Genomic DNA, 25,368 nt, shown 5'->3' on the forward strand with positions numbered 1-25,368 from the left:
TTTTAGGCTTCTGGCCTGTTCACCCAAACATTTGCATCTGCTGAAGATTCTGAGAGGGGCTGGAAGCCACCTTGCTAAGCTTGGATCTCCCAGAGCTTGACAAATCCATTTTTCCAATCTGCCTTTTCCCCCCTAATCCCATTGAACCATTTTTAACTCGCTCTGAGGCAGAGAAGGAGAATCTGCTGGTGCTTTAAAGTTCTTTCCTGACCTTGTATTGCTCAAGATAAAGGCCTTGATTTCAAAAATTATATAGAGGGAGTCTGTTATTAGTCCACAATATGGATGAAGCAAAACAAACAGACACAAAGGCCAGCTGTCAGGGAAGTGAGTGCTGGGATGTTTGTGTAAGAGGGTGTCAGTGGGAGAGATGAAGACAGAAAGATGGAGAAGACGAGGTGAGGGTAGAAATGAAGGAACAGGGGTGTTCAACAGAGAAACAGGTTAGGGGAAACCATGCCTGGCTAAACTGGAAAGTCCACTTGGTATTTGGGATGGGGACTTTTTGAAATCTGAAGTCATATCTATCACATTTCTATTCCAACCTTGTTGCAAGAAATTCAGGGCAATATATGTCATTCTCCACTTCTCCATTTCATGCTCACAACAGATCTGAGAGGTAGGCAGGACTGAAAGTGACTAGCCCAAGATCACCACCCAGTATGTCTTATGGCTGTTTTAATACTGATTAAAATATTCAAAATATTTCTAAAAGACAAAGAGCCAGCACGGTGTTTAGCAGAAATAGAGGTTAACAGAAATATACTCTAATTTGAAGAATCAGGTTTGATTCCCCACTCCTTCACGTGAGTGATGGACTCTGATCTGGTGAACCAGATTTGTTTACTCGCTCCTACATGTGAAGCCTGCTGCTGTATGACCTTTGGCTAGTCACAGTCCTCTCCAAACTCTCTCAGTCCTCCCAGATCACAAGATGTCTGTTGTGGGGAAAGGAGTTTGTAAGCTACTTGGAGTCTCCTTACAGGAGAGAAAAGTAGGCTATAAATCGAAACTCTTTTCTTCTTCTAGTGCCAGTTACTCAGCTTTCACTGAGAAAACTATAGAATCTAGGGCAGCTATTAAGGCTCTTCCCATATAACCTGGAGTATTATTTCCAGTTCCCTGTACAAGTTCAATAAAGTCTTTGTTGCAACTCCCCCATTGTACAGAAAGGCAATCTATGGCTGAAAGGGGATTTGAACCCATATATATCTAGCCAGACCACTAACCACTACAGCTCTTTAATACATACACATCACAAACCAACAGTAATGTGTTATCTCTTTTAAACTAGAAGCAAAGAATCACAAAGTGATTTCCCAGAGTTCTTGAGTTTCCCAGAACTCTTTTTAAGCCATTTGTTCTGTACAAGAAGAAAAAAAGGAGAGGGAGGGGAGAAAGATGCTTTAAAACAGTTTATTAGATGTGTCTCTAGCACTAACCGGAACTCACTGATCCCCTTGTAAGGCAAACAGCAGGAAGAAATGAGGTAACAAAACTGGACATTAACGCACTAGTAAAAAGCCCTAAGAAGCCAAATTGGATAGTATTACCTAACAGTTCTGTGATTTTTTTGTGTGGACTTCAGAGACAATCGGAACCCTACCCAAGATAGAAGCAACACAGAAACAAGACAGACATCCTTATTCCCTTTCTCTGAATATCATTTTTGAATGACACATTTTGCCTACTTTGCTCTTCCCACTTAAGGAACACAAATATTTCCTAACACAAAGAAGGGCACTGGCAATTATGGAGCACTGTGAAAGCCAAACATCATCATCTTTGAAGGTCCTTACATGGCTTTGCTGAGCTCAAGAGGCACAATGAATCACAGTACAGGCCAGGATTGTGCGTGAAGCAGGCTTCCCCCATCTTCCATTCCCTCACCAAATTGTAGCACACTCAGGTTGAAGTCCAAATGTCCTTGTCTAAGTCCTTAATCTCTAATTCATGATCCATCTGGGGGAAAGTATCTTTTCCTGCAGGTGAAGGAAAACTGATGGGGGTGGGGGCAGAGAGAGAGAATAACCATCATAGATGCGAACGTGTTGAAGTAGATGTAGGAACATACCATCAATTTCAGCATGAACCAAATCATTCCTAATAAGCAGGCCCTTTATCATGATGATTCTTTAGAACGAATAAAAGCAGATCTCCTTCTTACTTGCTTCTTTTGCAGTGCCATCCTAAAAGGAGGTACACCTTTCTAAGCCCATTTATTTCAGTAGACTTAGAAGGGTATAACACTCCACAGGATGGCACTACTACTAGCTCAGTGGTGGCGAACCTATGGCACGGGTGCCAGAGGTGGCACTCAGAGCCCTCTCTGTGGACACTCCTGCACAGAGCATCATGTGGGAGGGGGTGGAAAATCACCTACACACACACACACACACACACACACACACACACACACACCTCTAGGCTGGCCTGGGCATGATCCTTTACCTGATAGTAAGCTTGGTTGCTGGCAATGGGGCTTGCTTCTGAGTAAACCCTCCTAGGATCATGATTCACCCATTTGAAGCGTTGCATGGTTGCTTCACTAAGCTTATTCCCGAGTAATGCGTGCCTCAGAGCCAACCGTTTTTTTCTAAACTAAAACCTCAGTATTCAGATTAAATTGCCGTGTTGGCACTTTGCGATAAATAAGTGGGTTTTGGGTTGCAATTTGGGCACTCGGTCTCAAAAAGGTTCGCCATCACTGTACTAGCTTAATTACTTACTAACATTATATGCTGTGAAAAAGCAGAAATCTAAGGGCAAATCAGAAGCTACAGAGAGAATCCAGTCTTAAGAAAGCCCTGTTAAAATTTAAATGTACGCACAGCCTTCCCAATGGAATCAGTGAGCGTTAAATGTGCCTAACAGTGTTTGGATGCTGCCACACTTTTGGGGTTTTGTTTCCATGTAACCTGTTTGCTTCTAACTCCTCCCTACCTTAATAAAATATTTCCTTGTTTTACAAGAAGAAAAATAAATCTGTGTAGTTGTCAGACCTTGTTTACTGACATTTGTAAAATATTTTAGAGGCTATGGCAACAAGGTGTTCTGCCCTCTCCACTGAGGATGCTTTGGGCACAAACTTGTGTTATAGAAAAGTCATGTTAAACTTTAGAGAAAAGTCCCTCAGGCTAGAGACAGATGGTACTATTTTTTCAGAGATTTTAAGATGAAATAATTTTATTCTCTCTGGTCTTCTGTTTGGACTCTGCTTAAAAGCATTACCTTGTATAAGTTTAGCTGTTTCTCTGTTACTGTTGAAGTGGTTTTTCTGCCATTAAGTCACAGCTGACTTATGGCAACCCCTGGTGGAGTTTTCAAGGCAAAGAGACATTCAGAGGTGGCTTGCCATTGCCTTAAGCATCATTCTCTTACTGACCACTTCTTCCCCCCAAATCACATCCTCCCTTGACACTTTTAAGTTGCTTGATCCAGATCCAAGACATGGGTCTCCACAAATATTTAGAACAAAAGCATTTTACAGAGGTAGGGGACCTCTGTATTTTTTATGATGGCTTGAGGAAACACTCTCTTTCTCCTGAAGAAACTGAAGCACAGCCAGGGAGAGCCTACTAATCTGTTGTCCTCAAACAACATAAGCCATCTTGAAGAATTCTACAGGGAGTTCTACCAGGCAGGTCTTAGGACACAGAGGAGCTGTTCTATGCCATTGACTACCAGAAAGAATATCAATTTTATCTTGCGCTCCAATGTAATAGAATAATATCACAACCATGATATTGAGGAGACTTGGGTTTCAAGCCTTACTTTGCCAAGAAGCTTAATAGTTGATCTTGGCCTTTGAGGGACTCTACAGAAGAAGGACCACTGATCCAATCCAATACAGCTTGACTTATGTTTTAATAGGAAGGGTATCCTTCATCTTGATTCACAAATATCCCATGTGCCATACCCCTCAAGTTTTCAGATTTATGCAATATTGTTCCTCTCTGCTACTCTTTGGACTTGATCTCCTCCATGCTGAGCATTCTTACGTCACACATACTGGAGTAATGTCCCATAGAATAGAACTTTACATCTGCCAGTGAGGAGAGTTTCTCAGAAAAAATATGACTCAGAAAATTTTTGCAGTGCCCTAAATAGCACATTGATCTGATTTAGCATACTTATTTTGACTTACTTTGTAAACAAAATTTAAAACATACCCCCGGATAATTTTATATCCAGATAGCAACAAATGCTTCAACTGAAATATCTGATTAGGAAAACAAAATAAATCAAGCATGGTTTAAATGTTCTATTCAAGCAAATTCAGAGACTGATGTGGAAATTATTTTTACTGGAATAATCCTATGAATTGTTTAAATTTCAAGGGGGGAAAGCAGTGAAAAAGAGTTGAGATGCCCATTTTTAGCACACTGTGCATGAAACATCATGGATATGACTGTCCACTCATCTATTTCAACAGAATTTAACTCTCCCATGGAAGTTACTGAGACCCTTCATCCCTTCACTTCCATTACTGGTACCTGTTAATTCCATATCTAATTGTTGATCCCTTCCACCATAACAAACTAGGCATACATAGGTATTTTAGCTATTTAGCTACTTGGCTTTCATTTGACCTTCACAGTCACTGAGTTAAATTTGCACCTTGCATATATTCCAAATTTAAAAAAAATGCATTTGTGGTTATATTTCTCTCCCCATTTACAAATCAATAAAATATAAACAGTTTCTAGGGGGAAATCACCTGAAAAACATTAATTACAAGTTTGAAACGGCTAGGTTTGTTACTAATCCTATGGGAGAATGAATGGAATTTTTTTCTTTCCACATTACATCTCTGAGCAGTAGAATCAAAGTAAATAAATAATAGCAGCAAGGCTGAATTTTTGAAGAATTTACACACGTAATTAAGCCATTCTGCATGCTATGTGCATAGTCCTGATGGATGGCTTAGTCAGAGTTGGTGGTCCTGCCGTTACTGTTCTGTGGAACAAGAAGAATCTCCAGAAGTATTAACCTGAATGATAAGCTCTTCTCTCCCCACCCCCCTCCTCATTATCACTTTAGAAAATGCAACAATTTAGGATCCCCTCCCCCTCCCCACACACACAGTTGGCAATAGCACATATTTCTATCCCCAAATATGAGGCCTAGAAAAGGAAAGTAAAATTCCAAGAACAGCATCCAAATTGAAAATACCTCATAGGCTATGTTCAAGCAAATTCAACTAAAAGCTACTCAGTTCTTGAGAACAGAAACAATCAGGTGAAGTTCCATGTTATTTTGCTGGAAAATCAGCAACAGCAGCACAGAAATACCTTCTGACCTTTAATTCTATTAATCTAATCTAATTCTCTGTATGTATACATTTGGAAAGGCCAAGATGAAATACAGAAACAAACTGTTCCTTTTAATGCCACTCTATCACAGGATTAGAATCAGAGGAGATGCCGAGGACCAGAAATCACATCAGAAGTTCAACCGTGTAGCTGCTGGGGAAGTTAACAGAGCTAGACAAGTCAAGCTGCAACGTCAAAAGCGGGCAAAAGTGTCAATCTACTTCAGTCTGGCTGTGTGCAGATGCCATTCTACAGCGACGTTCTTCCAGGAACTTTTATTGCAGGGTCATTATCTTTTTTCATTGTTGTTCCAACTGAACCTGATAACAGAACAGCTGTGAAGATGCATCTGATTGACCTTTCGTGCACAGCACCAGACACTTCAGCAGTCAGTGATGATATTGTTATTATTATTATTATTGTAGATTTCACAGCTGCCAGATCTTTAGCTGGTTGTTGGCCTTCATTACAATTCGAGCCTCACCCAGAGGCCTAGGAAGTTGTAATGTATCGGCGTAGTATTTGTACGGATCCCAGCAGGGCTGCCTTCTGAATTTGACAGATGTTAATTTTGTCAATTTGAAGATGTTTCAAGTGCTGTCCTAGTGTTTTGGGGATGGCGCCCAGTGTGCCGATTACCACTGGGACGACCTCAGCTGGTTTGTACCATAATCGCTGAAGCTCGATTTTCAAATCACGGTATCTAGTGACCTTCTTGTGTTCTTTTTCAATGACCCTGCTATCACCGGGGACTGCTATGTCGATGTTGTTTGTTGTTGTTGTTGTTGTTGTATTGATACAAAAACAGTTATACACAGCAAACAAGATCAATATGCTGGATTTTGTATTACATCAAACTTTGGATTATTATTGTTGTTGTTGTTGTTACTGCTGCTGCTGTTGTTGTTGTTGTAGATTACACAGCTGCCAGATCTTTAGCTGGTTGTTGGCCTTCATTACAATTCGAGCCTCACCCAGAAGCCTAGGAAGTTGTAATGTATCAGCGTAGTATTCGTGCGGATCCCAGCAGGGCTGCCTTCTGAATTTGACAAATGTTAATTTTGTCAATTCGAAGATGTTTCAAGTGCTGCCCTAATGTTTTTGGGATGGCGCCCAGCGTGCTTAGTAGTAGTAGTAGTAGTAGTAGTAGTAGTAGTAGTAGTAGTAGTAGTAGTAGTAGTAGTAGTAGTAGTAGTAACAACAACAACAACAACAACAACAACAATAACAATAACAATAATAATCATCATCATCATCATCAGCAGCACGCTGGGCGCCATCCCAAAAACACTGTCTGAGAGCTAATCCCCCTGAAATCCCTAGTCCATTCCTAACCACTGAACCTGCTGTCCTGGATCTAGATTGCCTGTGCCAAGACTAATCCTTCTCTAAATCTCCCTTGCCTACTTCAATTTACAATCCCATTGCCAAACTATTAGTATCTCACAGATAATCCCTTTTTTACCAACAGAACTCACTGGGCTCTCTGGACCCAAAGGGATCAATCTCCAGTGTCTGGCAATTTTCAGACCCAGGGCATCTGTTTTCTATTTTTATATATATATTTAAGCATTTTTCTCTGCGGTCATAAGGGCTAGAAATTTTAGAGGCATTATCTTTTTTTAAAAAGGTAAACAACGAATTCCCAGAATGATAAATTTTGCATGACAGGCCAGCATTATTGAAAACTCAACATTTGCTTTCACCTCCAACACTGTGTTGACAGTGAATTAAAAGTGTCGTCACTGAACATAAGAGCTTTAAGAGAATTGTACCATTTCAAATGTTCACCTACCCTACAACTTTTCATGCACTGACAAGAATTTCTCATGGATCACAAACTGGCTTAACCATCATTGTTTCTTTCATAGAATCCTGGGAACTATAAGCTTGTGAATAAGAAATATCTTTCACCATTTTCACTACATTATATTAGCATTCACCTGCACCAAACCCTGAAAGCTGAAAGATTTGAAACTAGTTTAAATGTGTTACGCAGCTGTATCCCAAAATTTTACTAAGACTTGCTCATCTCTATAGGTAGGTTCTAATAGATCTCTTCTTCAAACACAGCTGAAATATCCCTTCATGAATATGGAAGAGTATCTGCAACAACCATTGGAACCTCTAAAGTCACGGCATATGGGAGATTCATCCAAGGCTGACCCACCCTTGTCAGCAACCAGTTGAGGGTCACAGTAGGATTAGTGAAGGTAGTGTAGTCTTTGTGACCAGCTCCCAGTTATGATCCAATTAAAGCAATGTACTTGCTTGTCACCAGAAGACAAAGGTCAAGAGGAAAAGAAAAATACAAGGGTGGAGGCAAAAACTTTAAAATGTATTAAACTTGCCTTGAAAATCTGACATCTGATCATTGTGAGCATGCAGTTTATATATACATAAGGTAACACTTGAACTGCTAGCCATCATTCAAAAGCTTCTCTCAGATATGCACCTCATGGTCACACAAATATCCCATGATTTTTATATTTCCTTTCACCAGGCACCATTTCCAATGCTTTCAGTTCAGCACAAACAGTGCAGAGCCAAGGTCATGAGAATCTGTTGTGCAGATAAATCCTACAAAATTTTCACACACAGCACTAAGCCGTGGCCAAAGCCCTGCTTGGTTCTCCTTTCACACTGAGCTAGCATTTATTTTCCAGTCCCCTACTTTTTTTCTGGCACATCTCCACGCTCTCAGGTCCCATATTTTCCAGAACTGCATCCCTTGAGCTCCAGCTGAAAAACCTTCTTCTGCTCCTTTTCATCTTGTTGTTCTTCTGAATTATATACCACCTGAAATAATTCTTTCTCCTCCTCCTCCTCCTCCTCCTCCTCACTGCTTACACCTTTCAAATACACGCTGGCCATTATCGTGTCATCGTTTAGCCAAGCTATACATATTTAGCTCTTTTAATCTTCCCTCATAAATCAATCTCTCCTGCCCCTTAATCATTTCTGTTGCTCTTCTCTGAATTCCATCCAATTTGTCAACATCTCTGCACTAGCAGGACACCCAGAGTTGAATGCAATTTCTTAGTCTCACTAGAGCAGTATAGAAAGGAACTATTACCTCCAGGCACCAGACAGAATCTCTCTGGATATTGTCATACAGAGACACCTCATTATATACATTTGACACTGGGGAATAGAACTGAAGAGCCCCTCCCTCGCTTCAAGCAGAGCCCCCATCCTGAGAGCTACAGCAGCTTCACTGTTTCCTCTGACACGAATGGCAGGTGACAGACACAGAGAGAAGTCTAATAAGGAGCAAAGTAATGCATTCTTTTTCTCTCTCTCAAAGAGAATAAGAATCATCCCAGGTTGGAGATGGACAGTTGTGTCTTCAGAGGTGGTCTGGCAGAGACAGCGTTGTCTGTGGTGCATGCACTCATATTACGGTGATATCGTCACTGAACACAATTTTTTCCAGCGCTTCAAAACCAGGAGGGGGAGGAAACCCTCTTTCATCAGGGATTAATGGTAGGACAAAAATTATATGTGTGTGTACCACGGGAAATGATGCAGATATCACACTGTACTTCCTTTGCCTCTCTTGAAAACTGTTCTGTCTGTCCTCAGCCTAAGGGCCTCCCTGCCCTACCCACAGTTTATCCAAAATTCTCTTATCCTCAGCCCAGTTCTAAAAGCAGAAATGAGCTCGGGTTGGGTGAAAAATGCCTGAGGAAGAGGGTAAGACCTGAGAGGGTTTTGCTACCCTCACCTATACACCTCTTATTAAAATAACACACACACACACACACCTACCTTACAAGTGAATGAGGTATACACATGAACAACATGGCAGCTGCTATCAAATGTCATCTGCCTTGCAGATACACAGGACTGGGCTTCATACACATTCCCAAGCAAACCTTGGAACCTGCTAGACAGACAGGAAGCTCCTTTTCACTGAATCAGATCGTCAGTCCATCAAACTCAGTATTGGCTACTCAGACTGGCAACTACTTTCCATGGTCTCAGATCTTTCACATCCCTCTGCCACCTGATTCTTTTTAGCTGGAGACTGAAGCTGGGACATTCTGCATGCCCAGCAGATGCGCTACCTCCCAAGCACACGACGTACACCAAAAGCAAGATCAGATGCACTGTACTTAAAGGATGGTTCCTGTATGCTTCCCCTGGGCCAGCAAAAGCAGGATTATGGTGTAAGCAATGAGTCAAACTCTGAATCTCCATTTGGGTGTTCAGGCCCTGTATTTCCACTGACTTACCTCAAGTCCTATCATATATTTTTGGACAGATCCCAGTGAAAACACATGTAACCTCCTATTTCCCAGAGAAGTCAAAAACAACCCAGACATCTTCAGTAACAGTAAAAGAAAGCAACTAATAGGTTCTTTTCTTACAAGGGTTTTTAGGGGCAGGAGCTGGAGTTTTTCTTATCGCTGTTGTCATTCTAGCTCGACTTGCTAATGTTTAGCTTTTCAATTCATTTTAGAGTGTTACATTTTTCTAGAAGCGTGTATGTGGGAGGAGGTTATATTGTTGCCTATTGCCTTGAGAGCAGATTAGAAAGATGACAGATGCATTAAATACCAAATGCTCTATTTGCCCATGGTCAAACCGGCCCTGCAAAAAAACAGGGCCAATTCTCTACCCTGTGCCCCAAGGGACAAATCAAGCAGGAGAGCAGCAATCACTAGATTCAAGGGGAAGACCACAGTATAACATTACATGAATCCTCCTACCCAATACCCATCCTAATCATCACATTTGTGTATGCTCGGTTTATACCACTGGCATGAAATCAGTCTCATACTGGGCCCTTATTGTCTGGGTGACAGTATGTCCTGTGACACCTTTCGCCAAAGAAATCACAAAGTTCTTTCTGATTTTTACTTTGTAAAGTGCCTTCCACCCAGACTGTGCTGTATAAATACTAATGATAAAAATAAATTTTCATTAACAAAAGCCATCGTTAATGAGGTTGGTGGGTGGTTTTGCCTCACTGAAACACGGAGATATGAAGTCATTTGTCAAAGGAGAGGCAAGAAGCAGCTACACGATGCCTAGGTACTCAGAAATATCCATGCACGCAAGGGACATCTTGCTCTGTTTATGTTCAAATGGCAGCACACGCATGCGCCTTCGAAGGAACCAAGATTATGCCTCAGCTAAGAAAGATCCTTCTCCTTCCCCCACAAATGCTCTCATCAGTACACACATCATCAGATCATAGTCATAACTGCTTGCATGAACGCTTCACAAAATTCATCCCCGTTTCTTAATCACTGCAGCTCCAGATTGGGAATCAAATGCCTCCATCCTAAACTAGTGACACCCCCTGGGATTGTTTGTTTTTGTTTTATTTGCTGGTGTGAAGGTCAGGCATTCTTCCTGTGTCCTTCCTTGCAGACCAACCTACAGCAAAATGGAAACAGGAAACAGCACTTGAGTTCCAAGACATGAGGTTCATTGTTGAAGGCTGAAGGTGCAATTATACCTATCTGCTTGGTCACCTTTTACAAGTTACTCCTTGACAATTAGGCAAATCTTTATGTAGAACTATATCTGTAGAACAGAATGGTTTTGCAAGACTTCCAAGTATCAGGCTTTTATATCAGGTGAGTGCTCCACGCAAGGCAGGGTCAGAACTGGAGGGCATCAACTGTGAAGCCTAGTTTTGCATCCGTGTTGTCTGAATCTGACACATAAACAGTTTGATCTCATAGGTCTCAGAAGAAATTACTTCCTTCCATGAGTCTGGAGCAGTGTGGTTGTTCCATGACGCCCCAGGAAACATTTATATCTTCTTCCCATATGAATAGGTCAGATCTCAAGGTAACACATGCAGCTGGGTGAACTTGCAGCCCAAATCCTAATGGAGTTACCATTTACAAACAGAATCTGTGAATTCATGGAAAGTAATATTTTTTAAGAAAACTCTATTTGCATGTTCTCACACATGGGGTGGAAATGACATGGATATAGTGGAAGGCAGAGAATTGGTTAAGCAATGATGCAATGTTCCCTTTCTTCCGGTACACACCATATACTATTCACAATGCCCTGCCCCATGATTAACTGTTTGCATGTGCTCCAAACAGGAGTGGAGTACATACCGGTATTACATTTTCACGTACCAAAGGTCCAGGTCAGTTTCAGTAATCTTCATGGTTCTTGAGAGACCGAATAAGGAGTTAAAATAGTCTACTTCTCCTACCAACCTTGGTTTTCCCAGTGGTTCTCAACCTTCCTAATGCCACGACCCTTTAATACAGTTCTTCATGTCGTGGTGACCCTCAACCCTAACATTTATCCATTTTACAGGTGGAGAACACTGATGCAGAGAGTCTTAGGCGACCCCTGTGAAAGAGTCGTTCGACCCACAAAAGGGTCCCGACCCCCAGGTTGAGAACCACTAGCTTGATGAATGTTAGATCACGCAGGCAATGCAACAGGACAGAACCTCAGAAATGCATCTTGTTTTTTAAGCATAGGTAATTTCAGGGGAGGGGGATCTACATGCAACAAAACCACACAATTCCAAAACCAATTATTTGGTGCTTGACCAGTTACCTTTCCTGCTGGCAATGTTCAGTGGGAACACGGCATCTATATACCATGTTAATAGCATCTTTACAGGTTAAAAAATAAAACAGCTCCATGAACTGTGTGCAAAGAGAGAGGGGCTTTGGAACCCCATTTTGACCCAACACCATGCTTTTGTTTGAAGCCAGGCTGAAACATCCAAATAGATTCCAAGTGTAGCTCCTACTTAGAGCATATCATAGTTTCCTTACAAACATATTGGCATAAATGATGGGCTTCTAGGTCCTTGTTAGACATAAAGGGCCATATCTTTCTTGCCAGACAAATGGAAGATACCCCTGGCCACCATACCTGCCGAATAGGGTACAACTGCAAATCTACAACTAATGACATACTTGCAGTGATCTCTATTTGACTCACAAAATCTCATATTGGAAGAAACACTGTCATTCTTTAAGGTGTCACTGGACTTCTGTTTTACCCAGCACAAACTGGCTCACAAACTTACCCACAAATGTAGCAGATTAATTCAAAGACTAGAACCACATTCCATCACAATTAACTCTACCATCCATTTATTGTACAAAGAAGATTAAATTATCTAGAGATCATGAATTGGAGGAGGATAAATTTATGGAAATTTCTACAAAAGAACTATCACCATGGCACCCCAAGATAATGCTATATTTGGAATTCTATCAAGCAATAATGCCTTCACAAAACAAGTTCTTCTATATTAAATCAAGCACTACCAGAGTGTCAAGTAAACCTTGATGGCACGAGGTCCACAGCCTGATCTCTAATCAACACCTTCTTTTCCACTAGCATTATTATTATTTTTAAAAGAACTAAGTCCAACATTGTCTAAAAAAGGGAGATAGCTCAGTAATATATTTGCTCTACACCCACTGAAGGTCCCAAGTTCAATCTCTGAAAGCTCCAGGGAAAAACCTCTGCCTGAGTCACTGCCAATCAGAGTAGATAGTACTGGGCTAGAAGAACGAAAGGTTTTGGCTCATAATAAGGCAGTACAAGCTCATCCATTCCCCTCTTCTATTCGTGAGTCAGGATATCTGAAAACACATAAATATCACAGCGACTAGACCTCAGCTTTCAAAAATTCACTTATGGATTTTTTCTCTAACTAGGTATCTGAGTAGCTCTCATCTTTGTACTACCATGCAACACAGCAAACAACCCCCCCCCCAAAAAAAACCCATTAATTCATCCGTCCTAAGAAAACAAGAATGATTATTCTGCATGCTGACTGCAGGATATGGTGCACCAACAACAAACAGCTTATGTTTTGCTCACTCTGATTACACACAAGGTGTTTGCTGCGTGGCAAGATTTCTTGTATGGCCGTATTTTCTCTAGCCCCACTGTCACTTTCCACTCTCTCTGCGGCAAGCAAATCCACTAATAGCACAATTTTAATTTTGCTTCGCTGCCAGAGCGGGACAGATTTGCCAGTGGGTACAGATTTGCCCTGGACCACTTCCCTCTGCCTGCAGCCAGCCTGCCTAGTCTTACCACACACACACCCCACTCCCTGGCACTGCTTTGCACACTTCCCATCACTTTCTTCCCTGTTGCCACTACTTCATGCATCTTGTCCTGGCGTATAATTCCTATTGCCCATGGCCTCCCCACTCCTGCATATCTTTAGACTTCTTTCAAAAAATTAATAACTATATCAATAGATTGTTAATTTGATACTAATTCTTTAAAAATGTAAAAATAATAAGACTAGTCGATCAGTCCAAACTCTGACTTGCCCCTGCATTTGATTAACAAACTGGGATGTCTCCAGCCACATAGTTTTATACACAAGAAATCAGTGATTCCAGACCACACCGGGAAAAGCCTGTTGGTCTTGACACTTGGTTTTACAGCACGTCGGGAGATGGATGATTGTGAACCTGAGGAGCTTAGCAAATGGGCATTCATGCTGTCTTTTTGCGGTTTTGCAGTTTGCACACTGCCATTACTTTCCCCCCACTTTCTGCCATTAAAGACAATCAGTAATTGGGCAAAGTGTACAGATGCCACATTCAAGACTTTTCTTTAATTGTTCGCCTTTTTATGTCAATATATCGAATGCAAAAAATTGTGGGGCCCCCCCCGCCCAGATGCAAGCAAAAAGCCAGCTGATGGGTAATGCCTGCCCGCTGCAAACAGGACAGTGAGTAATAATGCTCAACATGCCACAAAATGAAGACCGTTTCTGCACAGCAGCAGGAAACGGCTCTTCATCGGCATAATTCATGCCGGTGGATGCACGAGACAATTCACACGGGGCAGGCAGTGCTGAGGCTGCTGTGACCTGCAGAGGCGGCTCCACGTGGAGTGGCCTGTGGGTCATCCCATTCACCTACCTGTGCAGCTCTGGATGGCTGGAGGGACATGCCCACGCTGCCCTCTGACCTCCGGGGATCAAAGGGAAGCGTGGGCATGTCTCTCCAGTCATCTAGAGCTTTACAGGGAGGAGAGATAGGTGAACAGGAAACCAGAGGGGCCAAAAGCGGCACTCTCACGACGGTGCACTTTGCACCACACAGGCAAGAAGACGCTGCTTTTGAAAAACCTTGCTCAGGGAGTGAGTTTCAAAAGTGGCGTCTTTGTGCCGCTTGGGGGGGTGAGCACGGTGCTGCCACAGCACCCCAGGAACAGTGTTTTTACCATCCCAAGGCACTGTTTTCCACCTGTGAGGAAACAGCCAAAGACTTCCCGACCAATTCTCTTTGAAGTCATGGGAACCTCATCGTGCAAAATCGGCCTGAGTATGCACAACAGAACTAGGTATTCACAGCAAGTTTGCAGAGTTTTCAGCTCCAGTATATTAGTTATATTTTTAATGCAAGTGGTAATAAATTTAAGCAAATTAAATAATGAAAATATCAAAATAATTCCTTATATCAATGCAGCCCAGCCATAGCACACTTCCTCCTAAAACCCCACAATTATCCCTGAGACTCAGATGCACAGGTACTTCACCAGAAAGTGCTTTTCTAGGAGTCCAGAAATTTTGGCTGGGCTAGTTATCCAATCACTGTTTCTAGTAAGGAGCAAGGCTCCACTTGCTTGCTTTCCAAAGGCAACTTTCTAATATACATGCTACCTTGTAAATGAATTTACAGGGAGGAGCAGTAGGCAGAATAATGTGTGTGTTTATAGGAAGCCCTCCCATACTAATGCTGTTTCCCACCATCAGATGCAGCCTGATGCTGTTTTGATTTTAAAAAATGGGATTCTCCTATTTGCAGTGCTCTAGTCCACAAACATTTATGCTAGAACAAAAAAAAGTGAGTCTTTAAGGTGCCACGTGATTCCTGTTCATTTTCAAAGTAAGTTGCTCCTGGGATGACAGTATACAGTCAATTTTTTCTCCTAGCCAGACTCAAATTTTTGTTCACCAGTGGAGAGTTAGCAAACATATATATGGACGCCTCTACAGTCCAAAGATTTGGGGCCACCACGAAGAAGAATCTACCGCATTCTTCACCTCCTTTGATCTCCTTTTGATAGGACCTTGAGCAAGGCCAGTCCTGAAAACTGCAACAAGACAGGCAATTCAGATTAACCACGACACCAATTTTTAATCACAGGAATACAGGCTGTCAAATCCCTTATTTGAGAAAATGAAAACAGAAATACAGTGGCATCCTGGAGACTAACAGGATCTATTCCAATATAAACGTATGAGTCAGATCTCACTTCATCAGATGCATTAAGTAAACTCTCACTCATGAAGCTTATGCTAGAATAAATTTGGTAAATCTTTAAGGTGCCACGACTCCTGTTTTATCTTTTTTTATTTTGTTGCTACAAGTCAGCACAGCTGCCTATCTGGAATGACCATTACTCCCATCAGTCAAATCCTAGGCTCCCCTCACAACTCTTGTAAGCCTCAACTATTATCCTGTACACCAGTGTCACATCCCTGATACCTTAAGAAAAGGGTAACTCAGGAGTTCCCAGCATGGTGTTCATAGGTGCCATAGTGCCCTCCAACACCCTTCCTGGTATGTACCAAATGGTTTTAGAAAGTGAGTAGGGCCAGGTAGGTCATTTGACCAACAGGCCTTCTGATTGGCCACTGGAGATTCAATTGTCTGGGCACATTGAAAGAATGTTGTTTCAGCAGCAGCAACTATCACAGGTTTGGTTTTATTCTCTCTCACCCCTCTCTTCTAGTATATTTTAAAAATGATCCCTCTTCTCCCCTGCACTTAGACTTCCTCTATATGTGTGACTGCGCCTCCTGTGTCAGCCATTTTGTTGTCATGCCCACCACACTGAACTAGAATTCCAACTGTGCCCTCAGGCATTGGGGCCCCTGAGATAAACTATTTGAGAGGAAACTTCTTTACCAGTTGAATTCTCCTCTGGGAAAATCAGGAAAGATCAACTGCTTGATGTCCTGTTTATCATTTGTGTAGGATTTTTAATCTGAACAGCAATTTGCAATCTTATTTGTCCTCACAATAGCCGTGTGAGGTAAGTTACTAGTATCCCTGTTATATAGGTGGAGAAATTCAATGGAATAATTGTGACTTAACTAAGGTCGATGCTAGATGGGGAATTTGAACCCTAGTTTCCCACGTCCAGATACAACCTCAGCTCTCTGCCTATAAGAACACACCAAATCCTGTATAAACCCTCTTCCTTCTCTGAAACCTCCTATGTTTGTGCCTCACCACACCAATACCAATCTACAGCTAGTCTCTCAAGTCCCAAACCAGGAAAGCCAAGGAAATGCCATTTGATCATTACACAGGTTTGTAGTGGGATATATACCACCTTAGGACACATGTCGATTTCTACCACTCGTGGGTCCCATTCACACTTTACAGAACTCAATAGTTCCTCTCTACTGAGTGTTAATCAGAAAAACATTGATTTTTCACACCATTTGTCAGGAGCTTATTAGGGGCACTGCACTGAGAAGACTGGTGATGGTAGATGAGCTTATCTCAAAGATGCTGGGTTAGATACAGCTAAGCGTACAGCCCTTCCCCAGCTCAGTGATTTCCACCAGTGGAAAAGTCTCTTCTGCCAGAGGAAGTCTCCTTGCAATCATAACAAAATGCCATAATTGGCTGAGTGGAGTGGTAGGATCCAAACCACTTAATGATTGCCTTCTGAAACGCTAGGAATATTCTAAGTTAGGCTGCTCACCATTCACATGTGGCAATGGTGAGAACCAACAACTGGCCCAACCAGTTCCCTACGTGAACCTAGCGTGAACCCTAGAAGACTTCCCAAAATGCTCAGCAACGCACCATGACAGGCAAGTTGATGCAGAAAAAGTACAAAGATGCTGAACTATTAAAAAAACAGAAAAAGTTCCTTGTGATGGGAAGCTTTGAAAACCAGCTGTATAGCCAAGCCATGAAGAATGAATCAAGACTAAATCCTAAAGAAAATTTAGGATGTGGGATGCTAGTTTCTAACATTTGAGGCTTTAAGAAGTGGGACATTAACTGCTAACATTTTAGGTTGGATTTCAAATCCACCCCCCAGTGCAAATCTTTGTGCTACTGTAGTCAGGAAAGCTTATACAAGTCACTCTTGCAGTCAGGTCCACCTCACAGGGAGGCTGTACAGATACAATGCTACCCTGTACAACGCTACCCTGTGACCTCAGAAGAGGAGTGCAATACAAAAGTAAAATTACAAATGTTGCAACCAATTGCTGTGAATGCCACATGCTGTATTTACTCAAATGCAAGACTAGGTTTATTTCCAGGGATGAGATCAAATAAAGGAGGGGGTTGTCTTACATTCACATACAAGTTGCAATTATGTAAATTACAATTTTTAAAAAATCCTTGTGTATATAACATTTTTGAAAGTATGGTACTATATTCAGGGTCATCTTCCTTTCAAGTAAATGAGACATTAACCCTTACAGTGGTACCTCCATGCTCCTACTAGCTCAGTGAAACTATTATGAAAAAACTCCAGTAAACTCTACACTTTCTGCCCTGTTGCCGACTAGCTTCTCAGCATCCTTACCCATGCCTTGGTTGACTCTCCAAAAAAATAGTCAAACTGGTGTAACAACCCAGATGCAGAGATAATGCTCTGATGGGACAAACGGAATCACACTTTCCGCATTCAGCTGCTGTCTTTACGTTCTTTGCTGTCCATAAGCTAAAGTTCTTTTCCAAACAATGACTGCTATTGTCTTTCCTTTGCAGAGGAGTGATCTCCTATGGCGCTTCGAGGTGGCTACAGATTGAAGGTCTCCCGTGGTTAATCTCTCTCTGATGTTGTTCTAACAAACTATTAAAGTTCCTGACAGGTCTAGCTGTGTGTCACCTTCAGATCATCGATGATGGTGATGGCGCAGCTCTGAAATGCTTTTCGTTACAGATGCCACAGACAGGTTTTGCCTGTTGCTATTATTATTTATTCACCCATATTATTAGTGTTCATTCTGTCATTCAACCTCAAGTCAACAGTAAGAGAAAGGCCATGACTGTTCCCATTTTACAGCAAGGTGGTCGGAAGCTGAGGGAGCTTGATGTACATAGGTGGTTCTAGCCAAGCTACGGGACAAGCAGTTCTCGAACCCAGGTCCTCTAGATCCCCTACCAACATCGACTCCTGTAGACCACAATGCTGATTGCTAAGTACATTCTTATGCAACTGGCTCTAAGGCACCTATTAACCTTCCTCTGCTGCTACTTCCACCGAGGGTGCAATTTTAGGCATGCTCGTGTGAAAGCAGAACCAGAACAAAAATCAACAAGGCTTCTTGCCTGACATGTTTAGAATTGAGATGAGTACAACACAACTATTGACAGGAGTAAAGGAATTAAGTGTCAGAAACCTGATAAACATCAACCTTCACAAGAGCATGCTGACAATCCCAGATGAATATTGAGAATATTCCAAAGCAGATATTTATTTTCCAAACCCACACCCGTGAATGCTAATGATCACACTGTGTCACCAACATCTCCCTTAGTTTTCAGACATTCACAAACAAGTTAGAAATCACAGACCAATGTGGACATGGGCCACATTTCAAACATTTATTGTCACAAAACCAACTCATTTTCCCCGTGCAGAATCAAAACACTATTATGTTAGTTTCTTATAATCACGTTAACACAAACTGCATTCAAGCAAACACTGACTGAAAAGTGGCGAGGAGTACGGACTACATAGTTATGGGAAATTTCTTCCCAAATACCTATACATCCACAGGGCACTATCCCAGAGCCTGCTGCATGGAACCTTGGCTTTCAGTTCATTCAGAGTTTCAATGTTTTTGCGTCTGCTTCCCTGAAACCAAACCAGCTCCAGGGGGGGAAGCTGAAATCAGCTCTCTCTTTTCCTCCTCCTAATCCCCATTGTTATCTCCATTGCAACCTTTGTTCCCTGCAGCTTGGGTCACCTGGCCTTCCTGCTACCTGAACTGCAAAGGGGAGCATAAAATGATGGGAGAGGGCCTCTGCTTAAATAATGTATGCTCTATGCAAATGAGGCTTTACTTGAATATTGATTTGCAATGCTGTCAAGCTGCACTTTTTTTGCACCCACCAGGTGGGGCCGGTCATTGGAGAGAACGCCAAAACATGGTGGTGGGGGTGGTGGGGGTGGTGGGGGTGGGGGGGGTGGGGGGGGGCAAAATGCCCAGGCAAACAGGGCATCCCAACTCCCGCCGAACTACCCATTGCTGCCTCCTACCACCTTCTGGAGCATATCTGTTTGGCTAGCATCCCCCATTGCAGACATGTCTACCGGTTTTCAAGCACAAGATACCCTCTCCTATGAGAGTACACAGCACATTCATACACATCCTGCAACCTGCATTCCTGTCTCTCGGCTTCTGCCTTCTCTCTGTTAAAACTCTACTTAATTAAAAACCTATTGCGTGGGGAGGGCTGCATTTTCCATGCCAAAGGCTGGAAAGCAGATTAAACATGGAGATATTTCCTGGAATGTATACCTAGGCACACACATAGATGCTCACACTGATAGCTGCTGGGATATTGGGCATGTATGCTACACAGTCAAAGGAACCTATAAATGTCTGTATCTGAACTTGCACATACAAGCATACATGTAATGTACAAATATGAAAGTGCACACACGGCCAGCTGCTCCAGTTATTGAGATTTCTCCTGCTCTCTGGCTAAACCAAGGATCGACGACACCAGCTAGCAGCAGCAGCTTCGCTCTGTACGCCCCGAGGTGAGGGTGTGATGCAATTGTCCTCCCTCTCATCTTGATCCAGTTCTTTCAGGCTCCCCCCTTGGAGCTCTGTGCTCCAAAGTAGGGTGCTGCTGCCCGTGACAGAATACACACGCTCACCTGTTCCCACACAGCAACACAACACACGCACGGACGACCCGCTTGCAACTTGCACACGCGTGCAAGACTCCTATGGGAAACCCACACAAGATTGTCTGTGTGTAAACGACCGAATCTTATTTGATGTACCCAGATGTATCAGCTTTCATCTCGTACAGAGGCACGCATGCATACACACGCCTTGAGATTCTGCTGCACCCAGAGGACGCCAGAGCAGGAGACTCACTTCTAGCTGCCTTCCAAATCACAGAGCCCAGGCATATTCCCACCAGTCTCCGCAAAGAGCCCCTGCCAAAGTTTACTATGACACACAAACCGTGGAAAGATGCAAGGATGGGATTCTCCCCCTGTCGCGGCAGAGGCTGCAAATGAAAAAATGAAACCTACCCCTTCCCTCCTCCTGCTAATGCTTTTGCGGGACCAGAATAAGAAATCCATCTGAACACAGATGTCCACAGCAAGCTCAAGATTTATTCAGCAGTGGGGGGCGGGAGGTGGGGGGGGGGAATGCAAGGTTCCACACATCCAAGGCACATCTCTCCTTCCTCCCTCCTTCACGTGTGCTTCCTCTCTCCTCTCTTCCTCTTCCTTCACCTGTATGTCCCGACAGGGATCCGACCCCACAATCCCCTTCTCTAGCTGAACAGCACCAAAGAAGGGAGGGAAGAAGAAGGGCAGGAGGCAGGAAAGGGACCGGAGCTGCTTTCTTCTCGCCTCTCCCCCCCCCCCCCACCCCAAACCTGGCTGCTTTGCAAAAGGCAGCCGAGAGAGACAGATCAGCTATGCCGATAAACCGAGCACCAGGATCAGGATGCTGCTGGGCGATACCCCGAACGACGTACCTGCTCCTTTGGAAGCGATCCTCGGCCAAGTTCGGGTTTTGCATCCCAACACAGATCTCTGGCAGCTCGCAGGAGGCGGAGGCGGCGCGGGGGGGCGGGGGGGACCAGGCTCGCTCTCTCTTCATTCAAATTCCCAGCGATTGCTGCTGGGAGGGCTGGGAGGGAGAGCAGGCGGCAGAGGGGCTGGGGTGCGTGTGCGCGCGCGCGCCTTTCCCACTCCCCCCCCCGCCCGCAATGGTGTCCGTCTTCAATCCCCAGCAGGATCCGCGTGGGCTTATTGGACCCCCCCGCCCCACCCCCCGGGCGCCCCGATGCAGGCAATGGCAGCGCCTCCACACCCGGAGACAGCGGCAGAAGCAGGCGGAGGAAGCGGGATTCGCCGCCGGCGCTACTGCAGCCGCATCACTGGGGAGGGAAAAGGGCAGGCGGCGGCAGGACGGAGGGGAGCGCGCATTTGCAACGCCAAGTGATTAATTCTGGCCAGCCGGGCTTTGGGGCCCGGGGGAAGCCGGGGCGGCCGGGAAGGGCCGGGGCGGCCCAGATGTTGCGGTCGCCTCTTCTCTCTCCCCGCGCTCCAGATGTGGGGGTGGGCCCAGCTGCCGAGCCACCCAGAGACCCTCCGACGCAGGCACGCGATCTAACCCGCGACGGCCGGGAAAGTCCCCCCACTCCTCATCATGCACACGCATGTGACCGACATCCAGGCACACGCGCGCCAGAAGCAGCTGCTAAGAAGCAGCCTTCCCTCGCACACATCTACACACATGCAACAGCTGGTTGTTTCGGCACACGGGCAAGGAGGACAGGTAGCCCGGAAGCTGCCAGATCCTGAGAAACTACACTCGGATGCAACAGCTGTCAGCCAAGTGCCCTCCCTGCCATGTATGCCCCAGACACACGCTTGCCATCGACCGCAGCTTGCAGGAAATACCCCTCGCGTACTGGGAAGCTACAGCCACTGGACAGTTACTTTCTGGACCCCGCACATAAATATCAACAGCTGGAAGATACATGGAAGAGAGATAGGGCTATTTCCCAGCTCTGATTGCTGTGGCTGGAAAAGAGTCCTCATTCCTCATGCATAGGCACATGACATATACAGCTCCACATGCCAGCAGCAACTGCTGCTGGGAAGCACTCCTCTTGAGCACATATACAACAGCTGGTTGTTGCCATGTACAAGCAATGAGCAGTAGCCTAGCAGCTTCATGGTGTAACAACCGCAAGAACGCTACCCACAGCCCTCCTTGCATTTGCAGCTGCTAAGGAGCATCCTTCACATAAACATAATCGGCAACAGCTATTGGATCGCCTGCATTTTGAGCAGTTAGCTCCATGCACATTCAAAGCTCACACATGTAAGCAACAACTGTTTGGGGCTATTTTACATAACAGTTTGCATGCAGTTGCCCTACACACACACACAAACACACACACAAACAGACAAGAAAGTATCCACAACTTGCATGCGCAGATGCATTCACACAAGACCTGATTGCAAACATCCATTCCATTCAAATGGATAAAAGCTGCGAGGCAGAGATGCACTCTCCCAAATCTCTGCTCACATGTATATGACCTGTTCATAAGAAAGAGCCAGTGCAGGTTTACTTTACAGAGGAGACCAGGGATCTAAATGTGAGGTTTCAACCATATATTCCATTGTACATGTATTCAATACGACATGAGAATTTCTCAACACACATGAAGAAAAATCAAGTGTACATTATACATGGATTGTACACGCTTTCACGTAATTCGTGAACAGGGCTTATATCTACCAACAACTATCCATCTCCCTCACATTCAGACATGCACATATACACACAAGCATCAAGTGTTTGGAAATATCCTTCCTAACCTGTTTTTCTCCTTAATGGGGACTCAGAGCAGCTTATGCTCCTGCACTTTACCTTCACAGCGCCCACCCTGTGAAGTAGGTTAGACTAGGGAGACATTGATTGGCCCAAAGTCACCTAATTAATTTCCAGTAGGAATGTGAAGCTAGGACTCTCAAATTCTAATCTGATCCTCCGACCACTATATCTCAACAGTTGTTACAAATGCAACAGTGCACAGGTCTTCTCATTTCTCACATCTATAATGACAGTTGGAGAAGTATGCACATTCCTACACACACTTAAATGCACACATCGGCTGCTTTCTAGGAAACATCCTTTACACAGGCGACAACTGTCAGCCTGATACCCTCCAACTTCATGAACATGCAGAGGTTGGAGAACAAGCTTTATCTACACACATAATCTAAAGTATGCATTCAAACGGTTGCTAGGAAACAGCTCCGGGTGTGCACATAAGCCAGAGCTGGTAGCAACACCTCTGCATTGGCAGGTAGCCTTTGCCCCCAAACATATAGCAGGAGCCAAAACTACGTGAGGCTGATTCTCATATATTTCTATGCTTACCAAATAGCTGCCAGGAAACATCAATCACATACTCATATCCAAAACCTCAAAAACACCAGATGTTGGAGAATCATCCTCAACCCACCCACACATATCTATCTATCCACACACATGCACGCACGCACGCACACACACATGTTTGTATGTGTGTGTATAACAGTAACAGTTGTAAAACCAGGCCGAAATTTAACATTCAGCTTTTTTGTCATGGAAGTAGAGTTAGGCAAAATAGCACCTATTTAGTCTGTAGTAGTTAGAATGTTGCAATGGAGTGGTTAGTGTGTCTGACTAAAATCTGGGATTCCTAGGTTCAAATCCCTCTTCTGTCTTGACTTTTGTTGAGTACTCCTTTGGCCATTCACTCTATCCTGGCCTAAACTACTTCACAAGGTTTTGGTAAGGATAAAAAGGATGAGAGGGAAACAATGTATGCCATGCCTGGAGGAAGGGTGGGATTAAACTGCACTAAAGAAATAAATAAAATCAACCCAAGGCTTTGATAGCAGGAAGAAAAGGTTAGCAACTCCAAGATGTATCCCTCTAGCCATCCATCACTCACACAGATCAGACAGCAGATAGGGACACATGTCTGTCTGTGATAGTATTTCCTAAAAGAATCCTGGAAACTGTGTTGGGGGGGGGGATTGATGAGCTCCTCCCTCTCAGGACTGCTGTCCCTGGGGTTCTCTATGATAGTGAAAATGATGATTGTGAAATTAAGTCTGTGGTGTAGATATATATACCCCTGTTTAGGTACAACTAGTGCTTGAAAGCTATCAACTTGCTTCTCAAACACCTAACAACTCTGGGAAAAACTAGTTATATCCCATGATGGAACAGTTTCTGATAAACTCACGCAACACACACAAACAACAGCCAAGTGGAAACATATTCATAAAACTTCCCTGTCTCCCTTACGCACTTGCATGCTGGGATAGGAATCATACTCCTTCTCTGCTGTCTGTCTCTCACACACGCCAACTGCTGTGAAACTGCTTATATCCCATCACAGACATTCACAGCAGTTGTTTTACTTCCTAGGGGTAACTATAACTACTCATATACTTCACACAGGCACAAATAAAAAGTACTATCATCTTTTTAAAAATGTGCATTCCCTTTCAACATGAAATCTGCATACCCAAAACTGTTAAGCTGATCACTGCATTTCCTGAAGGAGCTCTGTACCTTCCACAGGCAGCGATGACGTGGTTAGTGTTTCATTCCATCCCCGTTTCTTCACGTTGGGCAAAGCTGCACCATGTGGGATTTCCTTGTAATTCGGCCACCAAGCCTGTCTATCAAAAAGACCTCATTAAAGTCTACTTATAAACTACCTCAGAACCAGTTTCTGTTTCCAGACTTCAGTTTGAACCAACAAAAACACAAGTAGTCCCCAATTAACTCATTTGCTTCCCTCTCACACACTCTACACACCCACACATCCCACACAGGGTTGCCAGCCTCCAGGTGGTAGCTGGAGATCTAATCGTCAGAGGATAGAGATCAGTTCCTTTTGATGGCCTGATGGCCTCATTTAGAGTGTGTGTCTGTTTGTCCAGTTGAGAATAAAGAAGGCCCAGAAATGGAAAATATAGGTTTATTGTCTGTCAGAAAACAATCCAATGGAGACCAAAGCTCATGTTCTCAAGGTGTTCCAAGAATCAAAAGGCAGTTTAGGCAATTATAGGAAGTCTGACATCACAGTGGAGACCAGTGTATTTGCATATAACCAATACCTGTTAATTAAGATAAGCGTAACCAATTAAAAAGAATCTTACTGCAGGCTCTGCCCTCTGCCGGCAGATGTTGTGTGCCCTGCAATAGCACAGCTGACTAGAACAAATACAAAGAAATCAGAATGCACAGAAGTCAGCTGAACCCACTGTAACAAAACAAGGGAAGCCAGGGAAATAAAGGGCAACAAAGCACAGA

General features: G+C 43.7%; 1 protein-coding gene across 1 annotated transcript in view; it reads right to left on the minus strand.

Annotated features, from left to right (window-relative positions):
• ELFN2 (extracellular leucine rich repeat and fibronectin type III domain containing 2) overlaps positions 1–21,381 on the minus strand; it is a 159,166-nt gene extending 137,785 nt beyond the window's left edge. The window contains exon 1 of the mRNA XM_048501356.1: positions 21,008–21,381. The gene's annotated coding sequence lies outside the window, so the exon portion shown is untranslated. The remainder of the gene's footprint in view (positions 1–21,007) is intronic.
• Between the last annotated feature and the right edge of the window lie 3,987 nt (positions 21,382–25,368).

Source organism: Sphaerodactylus townsendi, linkage group LG06 (assembly GCF_021028975.2).
Source record: "Sphaerodactylus townsendi isolate TG3544 linkage group LG06, MPM_Stown_v2.3, whole genome shotgun sequence".
Lineage (NCBI taxonomy): Eukaryota > Metazoa > Chordata > Lepidosauria > Squamata > Sphaerodactylidae > Sphaerodactylus > Sphaerodactylus townsendi.